Below are 23978 nucleotides of genomic sequence, written 5' to 3' on the forward strand. Positions count from 1 at the left end.
ACCGAGAGAATCTAATATGAAAGTAACTCCTTAGCCCATCTGCTGTGGGCTAGGCAGGGAGTTAGTGAGGGACAAGGAGCTGGGAGGCTTCCCGCAGTCTCTGGGCTGCAGCCCAGCACCGCTAAAAACTCTGCCTCCTTCCATGCCATTTCAGCATGCCCACTTTCCCATGGTGCACCAGTCTCCTCCACCACGGAGAAGACGCCCAGACACCCTCCCAGAGATCATCACGAGCATTCAACTCCGCCCAAACGACTCTATTTAAATATTCAATCAGGCACCACTCCCTACTTTATAAAGGGGGCGAATGAACTGGGGTGCGGAGCCATTTTCCCCATGAGGCCGACAGCATTCACTTCTGAGTGTTGGTGTCTCTTTAAGTGCTACTCTCATTCCTGCACTTTATCCATGGCTTTGCTTTGAGTTCCTCTCTTGGCACCAAGAAAAGAACCTTGGAATAAATCTAGCTGGGGACCCCTGGGCACCCCCAACACACTGATATCATTTATCTTTAGTAATCTAGCTACTGTAACTCCTCATCCAGCAAATAACAGTCTGAAGAGTTAATTATCGGCCGGCGCCGCGGCTCACTAGGCTAATCCTCCGCCTTGCGGCGCCGGCACACCGGGTTCTAGTCCCGGTCGGGGCACCGGATTCTGTCCCGGTTGCCCCTCTTCCAGGCCAGCTCTCTGCTGTGGCCAGGGAGTGCAGTGGAAGATGGCCCAAGTGCTTGGGCCCTGCACCCCATGGGAGACCAGGAGAAGCACCTGGCTCCTGCCATCGGATCAGCGCGGTGCGCCGGCCGCAGCGGCCATTGGAGGGTGAACCAACGGCAAAGGAAGACCTTTCTCTCTATCTCTCTCACTGTCCACTCTGCCTGTCAAAAAAAAAAAAAAAAAAAAAAAAAAAAAAGTTAATTATCCCACATAAAAGCAGCTCCATTTGATTACGGCAATTATGTTTCTACCTTTCAGAGGGTTGCAAGTTAAAGTAATAACACGGGTGTGTGTGTGTGTGTGTGTAACACCATGGGCTTTCAAGGGAAGAAAAGAGCAAATGACATTTGCCCAGAACAGTGCTGGGGGCTGCTCCCACTGTACACACCCACCCGCTCCTCGCTGCAGGGGGAGGACTTCCTCAAGGTCACACAGTCTGTCTCTGAAATGGGTCACCTGGATCTTTGGAAAGACTGACTTAAGTGTTTGCCCAGCTGGCCTTGAAACGTGATCTGGTACAACTGCCAGGCTCTTCCTGGACCTGGGGTGTGAGCACTTGGCTCTCAGCGAACCCCCACAAACCAACGTCCAGCACTCTCCAGAAAGCCCAGACAAAAACGCAGAGGGGTCAAAGTCTCTCGGACCAGGGACTCACTGCCCAGGCCACACGAAACACCAGCCCATTTTCCAGCCTGACACAATTTTCATTCTTACAACGTGGTCCCAAAGAAAGAGAACTTCCTAGCCAAATTCTTCAATGAGTTCATCCACTGATAAACTACAGGGACTGCTTGTAGCAAAAGCACTTCCTCACATTTATTCTCAGCAGCTTTCTACCAAATAGCCATGCAATTACAGCTAAGTTATTTGATCAAAGTATAAGGCAAACAGAAACAAAGATAACATCAAAGCTGAGACATCTCTCTTCGGTAGCACTATTTTTCTGTTACCTGTTGTGAGAAACATATTTGATCTTAGTATCTATTTCCTGACACAATTTTTTAGAGATGTATTTATTTATCTGAAAGTCAGAGTTAGAGAGAGAGAGAGAGAGAGAGAGGTCTTCCATCTGTTGGTTCACTCCCCAATTGGCTGCAACGGCCAGAGCTGCGCTGATCTGGAGCCAGGAGCTTCCTCCAGGTCTTCCCATGGGGATTCAGGGGCCCAAGCACTTGGGCCATCTTCCACTGCTTTCCCAGGCCATAGCAGAGAGCTGGATTGGAAGTGGAGCAGCCGGGACTTGAACAGGTGCCCACATGGGATGCTGGTACTGCAGGCAGCAGCTTTCCCCGCTATGCACAGCGCTGGCCCCAGACACAATTCTAAAATCCTTGAAATTGCTGTCTCTTTGTGTATGCTAATGAGCTGACTGGTGCTAGCAGGGCCTCAGTAGCTTCAGGATGAGGGCTGGTGAGCCCAGGAACCAAGGCAGGACAGGACGCTGAGGCGGGGGAGGAGCTGAAGGTTCAGCTGGCCACCCATGGCTGAAGACTTAACCAATCGTGCCAGTGTAAGAAAGCTCCCATGAAAACCTGCAACGGCAGGAGTTAGGAGCTCCAGAGGGCATGGAAGCTCCTGGTCCCTAACTATAGGCCTTGTGCTTTGTGTGTCCATCTGTATGCTTTGTAATCACCTTTATAATAAACCAGTAAATGTGTTAGGTAGGAAGTCAGTTATGAGCTTATGTGTGTGTGACATAAAGGCCTAAAGAGAAGACATCTATGTCCAGCATATGCTTCTGCATCTCAGAGTCATCCTGACAATGTTTCAGGGGCAGCCCGGTATTCGCATCCTGCCCTGCCCCCTTCTACCTGATGACCTGCCAGGTGGAGATCCCCCCCACTTCTGCCTGACAAACCTTCCACAGTCTCCCAGGTGTAGCCCAGTATCTGCATTTCAAACACCCTGCTCCGGATCCCCATTCTCTAGGGGGTCCTGCTCACCCTTCCTCTGAACCCAGGATGGCGCCAGCTAGGCTTCCTCCTGTCTGATACCTTCAGGGGAACACTCAGATAGGAGCTTCTTAATATTTACAGCCATAAAATCCTTTGTTTCAGGAGGAGATGTGTGAAGACAAAGACCCATCTCCTTAAAAACCCCCGGCCTCAACTGGACTGTGCGCTCAGCCCTCTGCCTCTCTGCTGAGCCACACGCCTGGGCTGGCCAGGTGTACTCCACTCAACCATGTAACCTCACCCCCACCCCACCCCCAGTCTGAGCGACTGCACTCTTTCCCAGGTCCTGTCTAGAGAGGTGCCCATCCATCCTTACGGATGTCCCTTCCCTAATAAACCTTGCTATTTTACCTCCCACTACTCTCTGTCTCACGCCTGAATTCTTTCTTGCGCGAAGACAAGAACTCTGCAATTTCTCCGGTAACAAATGTAAGTGAAGTTTTTCCCTGACCTAGTACATTAATCAAAACCAAGAAGGGGTTTGTGGGAACCCCAAGTGATAGCCAGTGGGTTAGAAGCATGGGTAAGACAAGCTGAGGCTTAGAATTGGTGTGGTTAGTTGGGGGCAACATACGAGACTGAGCCCTCAATCTGGGATCGCATGCTGTCTCCGGGTGCGTGGTGTTACAACTGAATTTGAGGACACCCAGCTGGTGTTTCCTACAGAAATGATTTTTTTTAATTATTATTTTCCTCCACTTGAAAGGCAGAATGTGTGTGTGTGCATGTACATGCCTGAGACCGAGAGAGAGAGAGAATGAATCCTCCATATGCTGATTCACTCCCCAAATGCCTTCAACAGCTGGACCAGGTCAAAGCCAGAAGCCTAGAACTCCATCCGGGACTTCCACAGGGGTAACAGAGACCAAGTGCTTGAGACATCATCTGCTAGCTCCCAGGGTGCTCATTAGCAGGAAGCTGGGTAAGAAGCTGGGGAGAGTAGCCAGGAAGCCCATATAGGAGTCCCAAGGGGTAGCTTAACCCACCGACCACAACACCAGCCCAGTTACTTTCTTGATGTGTGGAGAAAGCTCCACACATCTCATGTCAGAAGTGTGAAGGAGAAACAAAGTTTGTGCAGTTCTATGTTTTCGGAATTTGTGTCAGAACTGGGATTTGCTAGATCAGCCCTGGATCACGGAAACACAGTCTGGGGAAGAAAAATGGTAGAACGTGGAGGGTGAGGACCTGAGTGGCTGTAGCTGTCAGCCATGCTGTGGAGCAGTGCATGTGCTGCCCTCAGTTACTAAAGGTTAAAAAAAAAAGTTAACAAATGGAATGTAGTGATGGATCCAACTCCTAGGGAGTTGCTTCACTGGATACATAAAGAAATTGAAACTAATAACAGAAAAGCAGCCAGTGCTGTGGCTAAACAGGCTAATCCTCTGCCTGCAGCGCCGGCACACTGGGTTCTAGTCCCGGTTGGGGCACCGGATTCTGTCCCGGTTGCCCCTCTTCCAGTCCAACTCTCTGCTGTGGCCCAGGAAGGCAGTGGAGGATGGCCCAGGTCCTTGAGCCCTGCATCCGCATGGGAGACCAGGAGAGGCACCTGGCTCCTGGCTTCGGATCGGCGAGTTGTGCCGGCCGCAGCGCGCCAGCCAGAGCGGCCATTTTGGGGGTGAACCAACGGAAAAGAAAGACCTTTCTCTCTGTGAAAAACACACAATCCCTTGGTTACTGCTATCTATAATAGCTAAACTGATAGCAAAGGAAGATGCTGGGCTGGATCTTGATGCTAGACTCAGCTCAGATTTCAGACTATCTCATCTCTGGTCATCAGCCTCAAAGCCAACCCTCAGGGGAAAAACCACACAAGACAGGTAGGAGGGGAAGGGCAGAACCCAGAGCTACCAGGGTCCTGGGTTTGGATGCTGCAGAGTGGAAGCGCATGCCCGGGCTCAGGGGGACCCAGGGCTCACGATGGGCCCAGCCAGGTCTGTGCGGGACCCAGACACCAGGAGGCCACTCCTGAGGGAACAGCCAGCCCGGCGGCCTGGAGAGAAGCCACTGCATGGCCGTTTAGCATGAGGACGGGGATGCCTGTCCCCCCAACAAATGCCAGTGGGACCCTCCGACAGGGTCACATGTGCGGGTCACGAGGACCCAGATGTGGGTACACAGGTTATGGTAACTGCTGTGGCTGAGGGGCCCCCAAAGTGACCTCACTGCGCAAAACTGAGCCCTGGAGCAAGCCTGATCGGATCTGCAGTCTCAGAACAGGAGACTAATCCACAAGAGAATGGCCCGGGGCCGAAGTGTTTTTTTTTTTTTTTTCCCCCAGGGAAAGGTTAAAGGTTTATTGTAGGGTGGGGGAAGCCGAAGCCGGATGGACTGGGAGAGAGGGGAAGAGAGAGGGATCAGGAGAGAAGCAGAAGGTTTTTAGAATCAAAGTGAATAAAGAAAACATTCACAGGGGTGAAAATGAGAAGACAGGGGACCTGTCCCATCAGGGTGGGTTTTTAAGTGATTGAGAAATGGGAAAAGTAACATGGAAATTGACAAGGTTGAAAGGAAAGATCTAAGCACCACTCAAGGCTGTGCAGGCCCAAGGAAGCCCCAGCTGGTCTCCCAGCATTAAGGAGTTCCAAACAAGCATGCTGCGTTTAACCTGGTTTGGAGACATTTAGTCAGAAAGCAGAGATTATGATGAGAAATCTGATCCGAAACTGCCAGGGGCAATACTTAAGAGGATTAATCAAGATCAAGACGGACAAAGAGCTAGGGTCCCCTTGCTCAACCAATCCCCTGCTAGGAACCCAAAGCCTTAAGTACACAAGTGGGTACACTGGTCAGGGGTGGCAAAGAGGAATTCCGGGGACTCCAGGCACCGTGCAACCATGATCCACTGGTGAACACAGGCAGGAGAGATGGTGGAGATGGAAGGCTCGTGAAAGCCGGACTCTGCTCACACAGGCTTTCTTCAAAGAAGCCGCATCTCCTTTACCCAAATGTGGATGGGAAGGAGTCTAGCACTGAACAGCCCAGAGCTGATGTTAAAGTCCTGGTGGAGGCTACAATCAGCAAACCAGGTTAATGGAATTAAATGAGAGTTTGTGAGAGAATGTTTACTCGAACTTGCCTCACCCGACTGTGCTAGGAGAGCGACCTCGCCTGGGACCAGGAATGTTCCTTTTTTTTTTTTTTTTTTTAAGATTTATTCATTTGAAAGACAGAGTTACAGAGAGGGAGAGACAGAGAGAGAGGTCTTCCATCCACCAGATGGATGGAACCACTCCCCAGATGGCCACAACAGCTGGCGCTACACTGATGCAAAGCCAGGAGCCAGGAGCTTCCTCTGGGTCTCCCACGCCGAGTGCAGGGTCCCAAGGACCTGGGCCATCTTCTACTGCCCTCCCAGGCCACAGCAGAGAGCTGGATCGGAAGAGAAGCAGCCGGGTCTAGAACCGGCGCCCACATGGGATGCTGGCACTGCAGGCCAGGGCTTTAACCCGCTGCACCACAGCACTGGCCCCAGGAGTGTTCCTTCTATCTAGTGGTGCAGAAAAGAGGGCCCATAACCCTCCCCTTCTAGCCAGGGTCGCTGGATACGCTATTGGGAATCAATGGGACTGCCTCAGCCCCCCCCCCCCCCCCCCCGGTAGAACAGGAGCCGGGCTGCTGGCGGGACCAGTTCCCTGGCACAGCCCTGTGTGAAGCCGAAACTGGGCTCAGGACGTGAGTCTCTATGAGCCCCCTACCGAGGACCACTGGGCTGGTGACTCCCACTTGGGGGCACTCCCTGAAGGGACCTCAATGCCCGAGGACACAAAATGATGCTGAAACCTGGAGTTCCCACGAGGGACAGGGCGACGGCAGAGTCCATGACAAAGGGGAAGTGCTTTCTGGGGGCTCCTGCTGCCCGGGGTGGGGTGGGGGGTGCCACCTGGAGAAACAAGGAGGAAACGGGACAGGGCGGGTCAATGGCTCTCAACTGGCCAGCAAGGCTGCGTGGGGCGTGGATGGCAGCTCCCAGATGAACAGGCTACATCCTATTTGGAAGGATGCCACTTCCATCTAAGGAGACAAACGAATAGCCGAGCAGGTTGAACCACATGCTGGAGAACTGGACAGTGTTTTGTAAAAGCTTCTATATGTTCAGGTTTTTAATGGCCAACTGAGTATTTATTCCTGTGTCCTGAGACCTTTATGAAGAAACACAACAAAAATTCAGGATTTCTGATAAATAAGCTATAAAAACATTCCATGCCAGAGCCAGTGTTGCAGGTAAAGCTGCAGCCTGCAACCCCAGCATCAGGAAGACAGTCCAAGTGCTCAGGCCCCTGCACTCACATAGTTGACCCACAAGAAACTCCAGGCTCTGGGCTTTGGCCTGGCCCAGCCCTGGCTGTTGCGGCCACGTGGAGAGTAACCATCGGATGGAAGATCTCTTCTCCCTCTCTCCTTCTTTCTGTAAATCTGCCTTTCAAATAAATAAACCTTAAAAAAAAAAAAATTCCATGGGGCCAGCACTGCGGCGCAGGTTAATCCTCCACCTGCAGTGCTAACATCCCATATGGGCACCTGTTCTAGTCCCAGCTGTGCCTCTTCCAATCCAGCTCTCTGCTATGGCCTAGAAAAGCAGCAGAAGATGGCCCAAGTGCTTGAGCCCCTGCATTTGCTTGGGAGCCCCAGAAGAAGCTCCTGGCTCCTTGCTTCCAATCTGCCCAGATCCAGCCGTTGCAGCCATTCGGGGAGTGAACCAGCAGATGGAAGACCTTCCTCTCTGTCTCTCCTTTTCACTGTCTGTAACTCTACCTCTCAAATAAGTAATAAATACAATCCTTTAAAAAACTTCCATGCCAAAGGAAATGCAAAACCAAGGGAAACTCCTGACGGAGGCACTCTGGTAAGCCTGGCTCCCTCAGCACACACCTCGCTGCAGCCACCGTGAGCTCAAGACCCCACCAGACCAAGACACAAAACCACCCAGTTCTTACCTTCAAATTCCCTGGCATTAAGACCGACTTTATGGGGACAGGGCTGTGGCACAGCAGGTTAAGCCTCCACCGCAGTGCAGGCAATCCCATACGGGCACCGGTTCAAGTCCCAGCTGCTCCATTTGTAATCCAGCTCCCTGCTGATGCACCTGGGAAACTAGTGGAAGATGGCCCAAGTGCTCGGCCCCTGAACCCTTATGGGAGACCCAGAGGAAGCTCCTGGCTACTGGCTTCAGCCTGGCACAGTCCAGACCACTGTGGCTATTTGAGAAGCGAACTATCAGATGGAAGATCTCTCCCTCTCTCTCAGCCACTCTCCCCTTCTCTCTACATATCTCTGCCTTTCAAATAAATAAATAAATCTTAAAAAAAAAAGAAAGACCACACTGACACTGGTTTTTGAGATGGTAAACAAACATGTAAAATTATTTCAGCAGCTGCCTCTGAGCACCTATGACCTGTTCAGGTTTTTTATTCTTTAAAACTTCTCAGTAGGAAAAAAGTTCTTTTTGAAAGCATGTTCTCTATGAAAATGCCTTGGAGTACACGGAAAGGAGGAGGCACCATTCAGCCCAGCACCCCACAGAGACCAGCATTTCTGCCGATTGGGAGAAATAGGTCAGCTGAGTTTCGCATCCAACAGAATGTGTGACGATTCCCCGGGCAGCATCTTAAGATGACATGAGCATCTCAGCTCATTATTTCAAATTACTCTTCACTACTCATTTGCATTATTCTATAAATTGCCAGTCCTAAAACAGGCTGCTACACGTAATAACAGCTAAACCACACGCATAACCTTTTAAGAAAAGGAACAGTCGGCTTTTATTTTATATAACGACCTGAAAGCGAAACTAAGAACAGTATCACAAAGCGATGGAACAGCTTTCCAGATTAAAGAACTAATTTAAGATTCACACTGGCAAAATCAATGCTCATATTAATCCTTCCCACTTTCTAGCCTCCAAAGGTACTTACACGATCGTTTCACTTCAAACGAAGCTAAAGCCAGGCAGGACGGAAAAGTGAACAGGTGTGACCAGAGCATGCAGATGCCCTGGAGTCAGCACACAGTGGGGTCCCGGGTTCGATCCTCTGCGCATATTTGAAGTCTCCTGTAGGAGGCTGCCTGGCCCTATCTTCTAGAGGAGATGAAAAGAAATCCAGAAACTCAGATTCACAAAGCCGACAAGTGGAGCGTGGAGCGTGGAGCTGACTGGATCACCGCAATGCACGCCCCCCTTCTTCACGAGGCTCCTGCCTGGGGCCGGGTCAAACAGGTGACTAATGCTCACTCTGGGGAGTGCTGGACGTCACAGGGCTACTGAGAGGCCTCAGGGGTGGCACACTGACTGGTCCACCTCAAGCTAGCAAGTCCAATTTTATCCGTTTAATATGGCGAGGTGCCACGTAAAATTTTTATGTTCTAAAGATTTTAAAAAAACTTCATTGCTCAAAAAAAATTATTTACTGCTCAGACACAATGGACGTCTAATTGCCCAGCTCTTACCAAGAGGCAAGAGTCAGGAAGAGCCTCATCTGTCTCTGGAACTCTTTCCTCTCCTCTCAGTCCGTGAGCCTGCCCGGCTGAGCAGTGACTGAGACCGCAGCTAGCCACAGGAGCGCAGGCCAAGCCCCAAGCCTCACCTCCCCACTGAAGCGCAGAGCTTACTCGGTGCTGAGCAGCATCTAAACCGCAATGTCCAAGGAGCCAGGGCTGCTGAGCTGGACGGCACTGCACAGTCTGTGCCTTACCACCTAAACACTTCCCATGTAAATGCCATTTCAAACCTATTCATAACAAACACCATTAAAAAAATCAGGGGCCAGCACTGTGGTGTAGTGGGCTAAGCTTCCATCTGTGCCACAGCATCCCATGTGGGCTCCGATTTGTGTCCTGGCTGCCCTTCTTCCGATCTAGCTCTGCTATGTCCTGAGAAAGCAGCAGAAGATGGCCCACGTCATTGGGCCCCTGCACATGTGTGGGTAACCCGGAAGAAGTTCCTGGCTTCTGGCTTTGGATCAGCCCAGCCCCAGCCATTGCAGCCATTTGGGAGTGAACGAGCAGATGGAAGACCGCTCTCTCTTTTGTGTCTCTCCCTCTCTGTATTTTTTATTTTATTTTATTTTATTTTTTGACAGGCAGAGTAGACAGTGAGAGAGAGAGAGAGAGACAGAGAGAAAGGTCTTCCTTTTGCTGTTGGTTCACCCTCCAATGGCCGCCACGGCTGGCGTGGCCAGCGCATCGCACTGATCCAAAGCCAGGAGCCAGGTGCTTCTCCTGGTCTCCCATGGGGTACAGGGCCAAGCACTTGGGTCATCCTCCACTGCACTCCTGGGCCACAGCAGAGAGCTGGCCTGGAAGAGGGGCAACCGGGACAGAATCCGGCGCCCCGACTGGGACTAGATCCCGGTGTGCCGGTGCTGCTAGGTGGAGGATTAGCCTATTGAGCCGCGGCGCCAGCTCTCCCTCTCTGTAACTCTACTTTTCAAATAAATAAAATCTTTAAAAAAAAAAAAAAATCAAATGCTTACGATGGAAACGCTCACACGGTGGAGCTGTGAGGTTCTCCTATGAAAAGCCTTGTCAGGGCCCCTCAGCAGTGGCTCACAGGAAGCGCCGAGGAGCCAGATTCATTCTGACTTGCTTCAAGGCCATAATTTCCTTCCCATACTTGAACATGACCCTGCGGCTCACTGTTCAGAGACTGGGCCGAAGGGAAAGGGCAAGTAAGAAGCAAAATCTGAAGCAAGTGGCTGATTTAAAACAAACAAACAAAAAACACTAAGAGTTCTTCTTTAGAGTAGCTAAGAGGACTTCTATGTGATGTGATCTCTTTTTCTGTCCAGTCTGTCTAGACGAAAGTCCCTGGAAGGCAGGCAGAGCTAGGTAGGACTGGCAGCCAGTGGCTTCAGCTAACAGGTGCAGAAGCTGAATGAGAGGTGGGAAGACAGATCCAGAAACTGCTGGCAGACCTGGGTCTCACTCCCACTTCCCACCCCATCCCCAGCGCTGTCTGCTGCTGGTGGGGAGGCAGATAAAGCGAAGTGAAGTCCTAGCATCAACATGACTGGAAAGGGGACAGAAACCCTGATGTTCAGCACCATTCAGCACCCCCACCAGCATTCCTTTATGAGATTCGGCTCCTCTGTTCTGTATAATACCTATCCATCACCCAAGCAGTTCAAACTACAAAAGTACATGTCCTGCCAGAGAGTCCAAAAGGAAATAAGGAAACACTTGTGCTCATATAAGGAATTTAATAAATGGCACTTTGTACAAGACACCAGCTTCATGATTTCTTCTTTCGATAACAGACCAGAATAGTAACTAGTCCCTCCTTATCAGCCACCATTCCTTAGAAAGTGCTTGGCCAGTAATTCCATGGAGATCAGTGAGTCATCTCTTATCTCGCGATCTTAGCCCTCGGACTGACGGCGGAAACCAGCACAGACCACTCTCCCATCATGGCTGCTCCACCTGTGGAGGAAATCACCTTGACCTCAGACGTCTGGCTGCCACTCAGAACACCAAGTCCACTGGTCTGGATGATCAAGAACAGGCTGAGGGCGGCCAACAGAGCCTTCTCAGCTACATACGCACGGGCTGCCTGTCCTGCTTCTTTTCAGCAGAACCCCTCATCTCCCGCTCCCCTGGCTACAGTGCACACGGCCCGGTGAGAACACAGCTGTTTTCTTTGGACAGTCAAAACCCACCGTGTAAGAGCCTGTTGGGGTTTAACTTTGCTGTCTGTGACATGCCAATCCCTTCTGGCTATTAACTCAAGAACACATGTGTGGGCTTGTAAATTACAAGTAAGGAACATGTGTGGACATGCAAACTTACAACTTATTTGTAGCAAAATGCCATGTCGAACAACCCAACCCCTCGGTCCTCTCCATTAAAGACGCCTCAGGTCGCACTCAGAGCAAGCCTGCCACACTTAAAAGGAGCCCTTCTGCCAGGGAAGAGACGCACAGCACAGCAAAGTGTGTTCTCCCAGGGCTGGGGGAGGAAAGGAGTTGCCCTGCTCACTGTTTTAAAACATTAAAGTGGGCCATCCAAAACTGGTGGTAAAGTGCATGTGTTGCAGTTTCATCACAGGAGAAAGCAGAGCAGTCAGCTTCCTTCTCCTTGCCGACTGCATAACAGAAAACTCAACCCGACCCAACCAGTTGAATCATGAGAGCTCAAAGCCAAATCAGGGGCACTCCAAAGTCAGCTGAGCTGGAGAGTTGTGTGTCCGCATTCCACACTGGCAGGGCTGCGGCGAGCAGATGGCACGGGCCTGGCTACCGGCGTTCGGATGGCCTTCTAGCACCCCTTCTCTAATCTGCCCAGCCAAGACCAGTGTTCCCTACTCCACCAGTGCGGCCAGTGCAGTCTAGAGGCACAAAGTTCTATATGCGCTTACTTCTAATTAAAGAACATTTGATTTTAAGAACTTAATAATAAAAAAGGCCATAAACCTGTATCAGTCCTCAAGAACGCCAAGTACCCAGCTAATTAACACTCTTCCAGGGTGCCCTTTACTGCAAGCTGACCACTACCACCTTTGCCAACGGACATGTCAGAAGGCAGACGCGTTCCTAGCACAGGCTACTCAACTTCAAAAAGCACAGGCAAGTGCAAAGGCCGCAAAACGGCAAAACCAAAGTTTAAAGAGTCATGTACCATGACAGCAAACGAGTCAGAGGAATTCTGAGAAAGGTAATATTAACATTTTCGTGGTAGGCCACTTGGCGAGTAGCCAAGGGGGCTGGACTCTCTCCCTAGCCAGGTCATTAAATCTTGCAGAGGGGAGAGAAGGCACACACAGATAAAAACTAGTTAAATGGCATCTCACAGCCAAGTTATCTTGACAGCTCTCATCTGTCAGCAGGAACACTGGACAATGATGTTCTTCAAGGAGACAGGTAGGTCTCCCGGGACTGATGATAACTTAAGTGCATGCAATTATAATCAGACAGATAGAAATCGGTCCCTACCCTTGGAACGGACGCTCAAACCCGACAGCTGAGAAACACAGCACATCTGCTGCCAGGGGAGCTATGCTGCCCAGCTCCCCCACAGCCTCATGTGTGCCCAGCTCCCCTCCAGCTCTCTGCAATCCATTCTCTGCTCAGCAGCGAGTGCCCTTTCTGCAGAACAAACCTGATCTTGCTGACCCCTGCCTAGAGTTAGAGAGAGAGGGAGAGTCAGAGAGAGAGGTCTTCCAGCCGCTGGCTCACTCCTCAGATGGCTGCAATGATCAGGACTGGGCCAGGTCAGAGCCAGAAGCAGGAGCTCCATCCGGGTCTCCCACGTGGGTGCAGGGGCCCAAGTACTTGGGCCATCTGCTGCTGCTTTCCCAGGTGCGTTAGCAGGGAGCTGGACCACAAGTGGAGCAGCCGGGACATGGATCCGTGCAGCGGCTTTACCGGCTGCACTGCAACACTGACCCCTGAGAACGAAGTTCTTCACATGGCTGAAGCCCCGTATGAGCTCAGTTCCACCATTCTTTTCTCACTGGACTGTGGCCACTGTGGCCTTCCTTCAGTTCCCCGGATGACCCTCATTTGTTCTCATTCACCCAACAAAAAGAATACTGGGCAAGCCGACTACTGTGCAAGACAGTGTGCAGGGCACTGGGGTAGAGCAACGAGCCAAAGATGCCTCGCCTCACAGAGCTCACATTCTAGAAAGGCGAACAGACAAGTATAAAACAAACTCAGGGTAGGGAATGAATGAGATCGGGGAAGGCGAAGCAGCGAAGAAACTTCAGCATGTGGGTCCCACTGAGGAGGTGGGAGTCTGGGGGACAGCAACCGCCGTACAGGCCTTAAGGCTGAGCATTGTTTGTTTGCCTTAATGTCTGTTTCTCATTAAATTAACTCAAGAAGATGAGGCCCTAGTATCTCATCTGTTCTGCTCCCCATTTTATATCAGCATGAACATAACACCTAGTCCAAATACCTGCTGAGTCAAATAGTAAATTTCTATCTAAAGAGTAAACCAAAATGACTTTCCCATGTAATAAAAGTGTTACCTCAAATCATCAAGGCCCTTGCAGAGGTTACATAGGTTCCAAATTTACTGGTAACTTTTAGGATCAAAGGGAATTTACTGCCCCTTCAAGAGAGATCCTAATAACATCATGATGAGGCTGACTCATCAAGGCTCAGGGAGAGGTAAAACTATAAACAGTGCAGGAAAAAAAGACCTTTCTAAGAGCAAAAAAGTAATCAACAAACTCTGTGTATGAAGAAAAACTGTCTTTTATTCCAATTACTTGTGCCATCCCATTGACAGGAACACCAGTAACTATCTTTGACGTGGGTGGACACTGAGGGGCCATGAGTTAAGATGTCACTTGGGATGCCTGCGTCCCGTATTGGGTGGCCTGAGATGAAATCCCACCTCTGCTTCTGATCCAGATCCATGCTAATGCCCCTGGGAGGCAGCAGGTGACGGTTTGAGTATCTGGGTCCCTGCCACCCACATAGGAGACTGGGATGGAGTTCTGGGCGCCTGGTTTTGGCCTGGCCCAGCCTTGGCTATTGCAGGCATGTGGAGCGTGAACCAGAGGATAGCCCCCACTTGCACTCCCTCACCCCCCCTCATTGCTCTGCCTTTCAAAAAAGTCAAAATGAATAAACAAACAAACATTGAAAAAGAAATTGAAAGTAAAGAAACATACTATTAAAAAAAAAACAAAAAACCGAAATTTGTCTAAGAAGTGTTCCTCTCCAATTCGACCACCACAGCCTTCGTTCCGCCCTCCTCACTCTAAAGCTTGAGTACCACAAGAACTCCCTCACCAGTCTGTGCCCCGACAAACCACTGTGCATACTGCTCGGGGTCAATCTTAAAACCCAGAGAGGGAGCTGTCGTCATGGTAGAGCAGGCTAACTCACCGCCTGGGTGCCGGTTCATGTTCATGTCCACTTTCAATCCAGCTCCTGCTAATGCACCTGGGAAAGCAGCACAAGATGGCCCAAGTGCTTGGGCCCCTGCACCCACGGGGGAGACCTGGAAGAAGCTCCGGACTCCTGGCTTCGGCCTGGCACAGCCCTGGCCACTGTGGCATTTGGGGAGTGAACCACTGGATGGAAGTCTCTCCTTCTCTGTAACTCTGCCTTTCAAATAAATAATAAATCTTCAGACAAACCCAGAGCGTGCACTGTAACACTCCCACCCCAATTTGATGCCTACCTCCCCTTTCTAGCCCTCATTCCCTAATAGCGGTCACTAAGAACCCCAATCCCACCTAAGCTGCTTCTTGCACACACTTGTGTTCCAGCTTCATACCTGTGCATCCCCTCACCTCTTACCTGGAGTGCCGCCACGCCTCTTTCTCCACCGACACGAATGTTACAAGCACAAACAGTGCCTTCTTTGCCATTCTCACTGTGACTAACTCATCGTTCCCAACCAACGACAGCATCCACTGGCCATGCTTGCCTTCTACATTTGTTTCTATCAGCCTGAGGACTGCATTTCCCAGACTCCTCAGCCAGCTGGATCCCAGTTAAGCTCTGCCAGTGGCTGCAGACTGGGTGACAGGAAAGATAACCACTTGCTTTGCTGCTTCCTGTCTGTTTGAGCAGCAGCAGGAGCAGTGGAAGACCACGGAAGAAAGCGGGGGCCCCGACGCACCACAGGCCCCGCAGCAGGAGGGCCAGCTTCTAGGTTCCCACTAACCCGCAGCAACGCAGCTCCAACAGCACACCTGTGAGAGCGACTCACAGGGAACCCTGACTGAGCAACACCTCCTTTTCTAAAAGGTGCACTGTATTTCTTTGAAAGGCGGAGTGACAGAAAGAGAGAGATCTTTCATTTGCTGGTTTGTTCCTAACATGGCCACAACGGCTGGGATTTGGCAAGGCCAAAGCCAGGAGCCTGAAACCCCATGCAGGGCTGCTGCCCGGGTAACAACGTCCTTCTCCTCCGCTCCTCGGCCTTCCTAACACCTCTGGAACAAACCCCTGGCAATTTAATCCCTTTTTGTTCAAACTATCAACCGCGGTTTCTACTTTCCTGACTCAACAGCAACTGATACAACAGCATAGAATGAGCAAATAAAGCCAGTATTCACTGGATGGAAAGTAAAACACAAAGACCTAACACATTTTCTCCTTAGATATGTATTATAATGCGATTTTTGAGTTCTAAAAATGAAGATGCTGGAGGTGTTTGGCCTGGCGGTGGACACTGACGTCCCATATGCAGCTGGGTTCCACACCCGGCTCTGGCTCCTGACTCCTGCTAATGCAGACTCTGGGCGGCAGAGGGAACAGCTTAAGTAACTGGGCTTCTGCCCGCTCAGGTGGGAGACCTGGATGCGGCCTCGCCCAGTCGCAATGCAGACATTTAGGGGTACACCAGAGGATGGGAATGTTCTCACTTGGATGAAGCACCTGGCGCCTTGCTTTGGCCTGGCCTAGGCCTCGCCATCACAGCCATTAGAGGTGAACCAGCGGATGGAAGATAGCTCTCTCCCCCTCTCTGTAACTCTGCCTTTCAAATAAATAAATTTTAAGTAAATAAATCTATTTATTTACCCATTAGAGAGAATGCACATGCAATCTTCCATCTACTGGTTCACTCCTCAAATGCCCAGCTGGTCTAGGCCAGGTCAAAACCACCAGCCTGGAACTCTTTCAAGGTTTCCCATATGGGTGGCAGGGACCCAAGTATTTGAGCCATCTTTTGCTGCCTCCCAAGGTGGGCATTAGTGGGAAGCTAACCAGAAGTTGAGCTTGGATTCAAATCCAGGAATTCTGATACAAGATGCAGATATCCTAAGCAGCATCTTTTAAAAATTTATTTAAGGCACAGTTACAGAGAGAGTCTTCCATCTGCTGGTTCATGCCCCAAATGGCCACAATGGGCAGAGCTGGGCTGATCCGAAGCCAGGAGCCTGGCGCTTCCTCTGGGTCTCCCATCCTGGTGCAGGGGCTCAAGGACTCGGGCCGTCTTCTACTGCCTTCCCAGGCCATAGCAGAGAGCTGGATAGGAAGAGGAGCAGCTGGGTCACAAACCGGCATCCATATGAGATGCTGGCACTGCAGGTGGTAGTTTTACCCACTATGCCACAGCGCCGGCCCCCTTAAGCAGTATCTTAACCCCGTGCCAAACGTGTGTCCTGCCTTTTCATATTCTATTCTTTTTAAAAGATTTATTTATTTATTTGAAAGGCAGAACGACAGAGAAAGAAGGAGAGTGAGGCAGAGAGAGATCTTCCATCCTCTAGTTCACTTTCAGAATGGTCCTCAACAGACCAGGGTGGGCCAGACTGAAGTCAGGAGCTGGGAACTCCATCCAGGTCTCCCACACAGGTGGCAGGAACCCAAGTACTTGGGCCGTGACCCACTACTTCCCAGATGCATCAGCAGGAACCTGGATCAGAGGCGTGGAATGGCCAGAACTTGAACCGGGCACTCTGATCCAGGACGCGGACTTCCCGAGCAGCAACTCAGCCTGTCGCAGCACTCACCCACCTGTTTAAGAAAGAAGTCAGTATTTCTGACCCAATCAGCTTTCTGCAGAATCAGGAGAGCCCACTTCTATGCGCTTTCATGCACGTTTCCTGTGGCCCTCAGTTAGGTACTCCTTAGGTATCTGGTGTTTGCCTAATCAATGTCGTAAACCTTTAAATTCCTACGAGACTGGCAGTAGAGGCAGGTGTTTGGTACAGTGGCTGAGACACTGCTTGGCGGGGGCCGGTGCTGTGGTGTAGAAGATTAAGTCTCTGCCTACAGTACAGGCACTCCACATGGGTACCAGTTTGCGTCCTGGCTGCTCCACTTCCAATCCAACTCCCTACTAAATGGCCTGGGAAAGCAGCAGAAGATAGTCCAAGTACTTGGGCCCCTGCACCCATGTAGGTGCTCCTGGCTCCTGGCTCCTGCCTGGCCCAGCCCTGGCCACTGTGGCCATCTGAGGAGTGAGCCAGCAGATGGAAGTGCTCACTCTCGCTCTCTCCTTCTATCTTTACGTGTTTCTGCCTTTCAAATAAACAAATCAATCTTAAAAAAAAAAAAAAAAAAAAAAAAAAGACACTGTTGTGAGGTTCACACAACCCACATCAGAGTCCCTGGGTTCCAGTCCTGGTTCTGCTTTGTATTCTGGTTTTCTGTTACTGTACACTCTGAGAGGCAACAGATGATGGCTCAGGTACCTGGGCCCCCATCACCCATGTGAGAGACCTAGCATGAGATCTGAGCTCCTGGCTTTGGCCTGGACTGGCCCTGGCTGTTGTGGGCATTTACAAAATGAGTTCGTGGATCAAAGATCTCTCTCGCTCTTTCTGACTTTCAAATAAAATGAAAATAATTTTAAAAAATGAAGTACATGTAAAAATCAATAGGTGGATGAAAATCTGTCTTTACTATCCCATAGCAGAATAAGACATGACATGAGACAGCAAGAAAAGATGGGTATCTTTCATTAAAAAAACAATACTAGATACAATATAAATGAAACCAATTCCTTTTTTTTTTTTTTTTTTTTTTTTGGACAGAAAGAGTGGACAGTGAGAGAGAGAGACAGAAAGGTCTTCCTTTGGCGTTGGTTCACCCTCCAATGGCCGCCGCGGCCGGCGCACTGCGCTGATCCGAAGGCAGGAGCCAGGTGCTTCTCCTGGTCTCCCATGGGGTGCAGGGCCCAAGCACTTGGGCCATCCTCCACTGCACTCCTGGGCCACAGCAGAGAGCCGGCCTGGAAGAGGGGCAACCGGGACAGAATCCGGCACCCCGACCGGGACTAGAACCCGGTGTGCCGGCGCCGCAAGGCGGAGGATTAGCCTAGTGAGCTGTGGCGCCAGCAAAACTAATTCCATTTTAAGTTTCAAAGCAGGCCAGTGCCGCGGCTCACTAGGCTAATCCTCTGCCTGAGGTGCCAGCACCCCAGGTTCTAGTCCCGGTTGGGGCACCAGATTCTGTCCGGGTTGCTCCTCTTCCAGTTCAGCTCTCTGCTGTGGCCCGGGAAGGCAGTAGAGGATGGCCCAAGTGCTTGGGCCCCTGCACCCGCGTGGGAGACTGGGAAGAAGCTCCTGGCTTCAGATTGGCTCAGCTCCAGCTGGCCATTGTGGCCATCTGGGAGTGAACCAGTAGATGGAAGACCTCTCTCTCTCTCTCTGCTTCTCTGTAACTCTGATTTTCAAATAAATAAATCTAAAATACATACATACATACATATATACATAAAAGTATGATCTTGCCTATGAGTTTACTAATCATGTGGAAAATACTCTTTCTTGAATTCCGCAGACAATGGACTGCATCCTAACTGCATCATTTGCTTTTGTTTTGAAAATACTGCACAATTCTAAGGGCCAGAGAGTTGTGCTTACATACTCTGCTGCAACACCACATGCTGTATCAAGCTCCACTTCCAACCCAGCTCCCTGATAACGTGACTAGGAAAGTAGCAGAAGATGCCCAAGTTCTTTGGCCCCTGTCAGCAACGTGGGAGACCTGGATGGAGTTCCGGGCTCCTGCATTTGGCTTGGCTCAGCCCCAGCCTTTGCGGTCATTTGAGGAGTGAACATCTGGATGGAAGACCTCTTCCTCTCTGTCCCTCCCCCTTTCTTTGTCATTCTGCTTTCAAATAAATAAAACAAATCTTTAAAAAACTGTCCAATTTTTAAAAATTTATTTCTTTTCATTTTATTTGAAAGACAGAATGACAAAGGGGGAGACAGAGGGAGATCAATTTTCCATCCGCTGGTTACTCCCCAGATCCCTGCAACAGCTGGAGCTGGAGGCCAGAACCCATTCAGGCTTCCCATGTTGGGGACAGGAACCAAGGGCCTGAGCCATCACCTGCCGCCTTCCAGGGTGCACATGAGCAGGAAGCTGGACAGGAAGCAGAAAAGCCAACACTCAAAACAGGCACACTGAGCACACTGAGCGGGCATCTGCAACAGCAGACTGACCTGCTGCATGGAGCGGCAGCTTCTGTCCAACTTCAGCAGCACAGCCGGGAGAGGCCTCCTCACAGCAGTCCTGCCTGGCGGGTCACAGGGTCACAGAGTCACAGAGGCTGAGGGCGGGAAAGCACTGACTGCTCACCCAGCGCACTCCCCTGGGACGCCAGCTGGGGTTCTCACCTGGCTGCTTCCTAACACGTCCTAGGGCCCGCACCATGGAAAACGCTCGGCAGCATCAGCTCTACTGTACACTCAAAAAACCCATTCCAAATATTTTCTTAGAAGATGTATTTATTTATTTATTTATTTGAGAGGCATAAATTTGCAGTGAGAGAGAGACAGAGAAAGAGATCTTTCATTTACTAGTTCACTCCCCAAATGCCAGCCCAAAGCCAGGAGCCAGGAGCTTCCTCCACGTGTCCCACGTGGGTGCAGGGGCCCAAGCACTTGGGCCACTCTCCCAGGTGCATCAGCAGGGAGTTGGATCAGAAGTGGAGCAGCCAGGCCTTGAGTCGGCACCCACATGGGATGCCGCTGCAGGCGATTGCTTCACCTGCTATGCCACTGCGCCGGCCCCCCAAATATTTTTTCAAAAATAAGCCCAGTCCAGAAGTGAAGTAACTTGGCCACAGCCACAGTGCTGGCTACCTGCGCCCCACATTCCTGCTTCCGAGTTTAGGGCTGTTTTGTTTCCCCATCTAGGCTGTCACTGAGCATCTGAAGGCTTCTCTTCCACTCTCCGTAACTAGCTCACACGATCCTTCTCCTCCCTTACACAGGTATTCTCTGCCAGAGTCCACCTGGACATCAGAAACTCTTCCATACTCCGTAACTCTAACTCACGTGACCCTTCTCCTCCTCTGTTCACCCCTGGACGTGGGCTCGACAGCCCTTTGTTTAGCACAAGGGACTCCACGCAGCCCCCCGGAGGAGGCGGCCGACCACCAGCCTGGAGTCAACCTGTGCCAAGCAGCACTGAGGGCCAGGAGCTGATGCTGGCCCTCAATCCTCGGCAGGCTCTCACTTCCTGACATCTCTCCTCTCTACTTGTCCCCACCCTCCCTTCTTGGTCCAAGGAAAAAAGGGAGAAAGGGCACACAAAAATCTGAATATTCACCCCATATATTCGTTGTGTTCTGAGCTTGGAAACGTTCTCTCAGTAAAATCTTATCACAATGAACGCTTCCAGAAAGCAGGGTACGAACTGTGGCTCCACACCACACGACAGATCAATTAACCAGTTCTTAACATTTCAGCCGTTAAGGATCCCTCTGACAATCTGATAAAAACTGGGACACTCTCTCCCAGAAAAAATGCACTTTTGGGGTTGGCACTGTGGCACAAGCAGCTGCCTGTAACGCCAGCATCCCATAGAAGCGCCAGTTCAAGTCCTGGCTGCTCCACTTCTGATCCAGCTCCCTGCTAATGCTCCAGGGAAGGCGGCGGAGGATGGCCTAAGTACTCGGCCCCTGCACCCACATGGGAGACCTGGATGGAAGTACTGGGCTCCTGGTTTTGGCCTGACCCAGCTCAGGTTGTTGCAGTCATTTGGAAAATGAACCAGCAGATGGAAGAACTCTCTTTCTCACTCTGCCTTTTAAATAAATCACTAAAAATTTAAAAAGGAAATGAAAAAAGGATGGAGACTTGGCTGCTGTTTCTAGCTCAGAATACCCAATACACACACTCACATTAACAGAACACCCCTTCTTTCAAGTGACAGAGTAATTATCTTATCTTTAACGAATAAATAAAATCTTCCTCCAAGATTTGTAACCCTCCCATACTAGTCACAATATAGTTTTCACTTGCTGAGCCAAGTATGGGGCAGTGTCTCTCACAGGGCAAAGGTGCTGTAGCGTGACTGACAGTCCTACCCTAGGTTACACACAGGGAAACTGAGCTCAGAGGGGTCCAGAGATTTGAGCAAGGCGACCCACCCGGAAGCATGGCATTTCAACGTGCAAAGCCCATCTACATCACCTCCCACCAGAGGGCACCTTGTCACCATACTATCACTGGGAAAGATCAAACTACACTGCCAAAGAGCCACAACCCAGTCGCCTCCATCTGCTCTCCTAGGAAGTAAACAGTACAGTCCAAGAGTCCAGTCCGGTATGACACACTCTGCCTGTCCAATAAATACCTGCTGAGTGACAAAGGGCGAAGAGAACCTTACATTCTTGGCCACAGGAAAGCAGAAAAATGGAGTCAGTTTTAAAAAGCATCCCATGTGACTCTTTTTTATATGAAGACGCGTGTCACAGCTAGGGTCTCAATCACTGTCAGGTTTCCAATCAGACAAACGTTTGCGACATAGCGATGAGGTCATGAGATAAACCAACAGCGAAACTTCAGTCCGGCACAGAGTGAGCCTAGCCAACCTTTCTCCTCCATTCCTCTCCTACCCTGTACGTCCTGCATGACTTCAGCCACGACACGATCTGACAGTTGCTATCATGAGACTAACAACTCCCACTTAAATAAACATCGACAAGAAAGTCACAGAAGCCTCCAAGAGCCAGTGCCCCAACATCTCATCACTATGTGGCCAATGCTTGACTAGACGCATACAATGAATGAGAGAACAGTCAGACCTAGGAGAGCAGCAGCCATCATTTGAAACAGAAAGCCACGTTTACTAAACCATGAGAGAAGACAGGCAGAATACCAGCTCCCAAGAGCAACTTACACACTCTTTCCTCCGGTGTTCGATAGTAGAGTTCTTTGCAGAGAGCTCCTCCAAATGAGAATCAGGGAAACACAACACAGTGCCCCGTCTGAGCGGGTCAAGTAAAAGGGAGTCAAAATGAGGCCATGGGGCTCTGTGTCACTCGACACCAGTGGTTCTAATCTTTTTTGGGTCACGGATTCCTTTGAGAATTTGATGAAAACTACAGATCCTCTCTCAGCAGAAACCACCAAAGTTCAGCACATAATCTGAGAGCATTGTAGGTGCTCCTGTCCTAACCATTCAGGACCACAGAACTCCAAATTCACAGCCTTTGCTTACAACCCCACGTCTCACAAGACAACCCACACTTCCAAACCACTTGGGTTTTTAAAGGTCACAGTAACACTAAGGGAGACTGAAGGTGGGAGTGATGGCTTTGCCACTTGCACAGTAAGGAAGTCTTGCCGCTCACCACGACGGCCCCTCCTGCCGCCTGGTTCATGTCACTGAACCACAGACAGACCACGGGATTCAGGTGTTCAAGCTTCTCCCAGGGACTGTATCTGACAGTGCTATATGTCCCACGTGGAGTGGCACACATTTTAGATATTAGCAATTGTTGACTGGTTTACAAATACTAGGTTTAAAGTAATCCATCCAATATCTTTTATAGTCAAGTGAGCTATAAATGCTACATAACTAATAATATTTTTTAAATATTTATTTATTTATTTGAAATAGCTCCCACAGAGTTACAGAGAGGCAGAGGTTGGGGTGGGGGTCTTCTATCCATTGGTTCATTCCCCAGATGGCAGCAACAGCTGGAGCTGCGCTGATCTGAAGCCAGGAGCCAGGAGCTTCTTCTGGGACTCCCACTTGGGTGCAGGGGCCCAAGGACTTGGGCCATCTTCTACTGCTTTCCCAGGCCACAGCAGAGAGATGGATTAGAAGTGGAGCAGCCAGGACTAGAACCAGCGTCCATATGGAATGTGGGCACTGCAGGCAGCGGCTTCACCCGCTACACCACAGCACAGGCCCCTAAGTAGATTTTTAAAAACAAAAGGTCTTCCTACGTGGGTCCCCTGTACAAATCATCTCGATAGTGCTGCGGTCTCTCCCTGGTGGGAACGAGGCCACCTCCAGCAAATATGCGGATAGGCGGTAAACCACAGCCTCTGCTGCCCACAAGCAGGAGAGAAGCCGCAGCGCAGCCTGCCCTGGTGCTTGCTGGGAAGACACCCATCCCACAAACATGCTGGGCTTAGAGCGCATGGGGAGGAGCACAGCCTGCCCTCAAGGAGCTCGTGAGGCGGAGGCAAAACCGGTCACTAGGACACGGGGGTAGGAAGCAGACCTCAGCAGGAAGAAGCCCAGACAGGGCGCTACCGACTGCGGGTCAGGAGAGGCTGGAGGTCCTCAATCAGACCTCAAGAATGAAAAGGAACTGCTCAAAATATGCTTTTGGGTTTTAGGTCACATAAAACATTGCTTTTTTTTTTCTTCAAGTCTGGTTGGGAGGAAAGGCGGCAGAAGACTATCCTGATATGAAAAGGCCCAGAAGCAGGAGTCTCTGGGAGATGCACCCTCACTGAGCGTGGATGGAGGGAAGGGGGCGGGCGGGCAGGCAGGGGCTGCCGTCATCCTCTAAGACGTCACAGTCACAGCTCTGGACAAGGCTTTTATCTTAACTTCTTATTTTGGAATCATTTGAGATTTACAAGATTTGAGAGAAGCCGCAGATACCATGAGTTCACATACTCCCTTCACTCAGCTTCCCCTAA

At 50.5% G+C, this 23978-nt stretch overlaps 1 protein-coding gene across 1 annotated transcript in view; it reads right to left on the reverse strand.

Annotated features, from left to right (window-relative positions):
* ARHGAP35 (Rho GTPase activating protein 35) overlaps nucleotides 1-23978 on the reverse strand; it is a 113885-nt gene that overhangs the window by 72531 nt on the left and 17376 nt on the right. The window lies entirely within an intron of this gene.

This window comes from Oryctolagus cuniculus, chromosome 18 (assembly GCF_964237555.1).
Source record: "Oryctolagus cuniculus chromosome 18, mOryCun1.1, whole genome shotgun sequence".
Taxonomy (NCBI): domain Eukaryota; kingdom Metazoa; phylum Chordata; class Mammalia; order Lagomorpha; family Leporidae; genus Oryctolagus; species Oryctolagus cuniculus.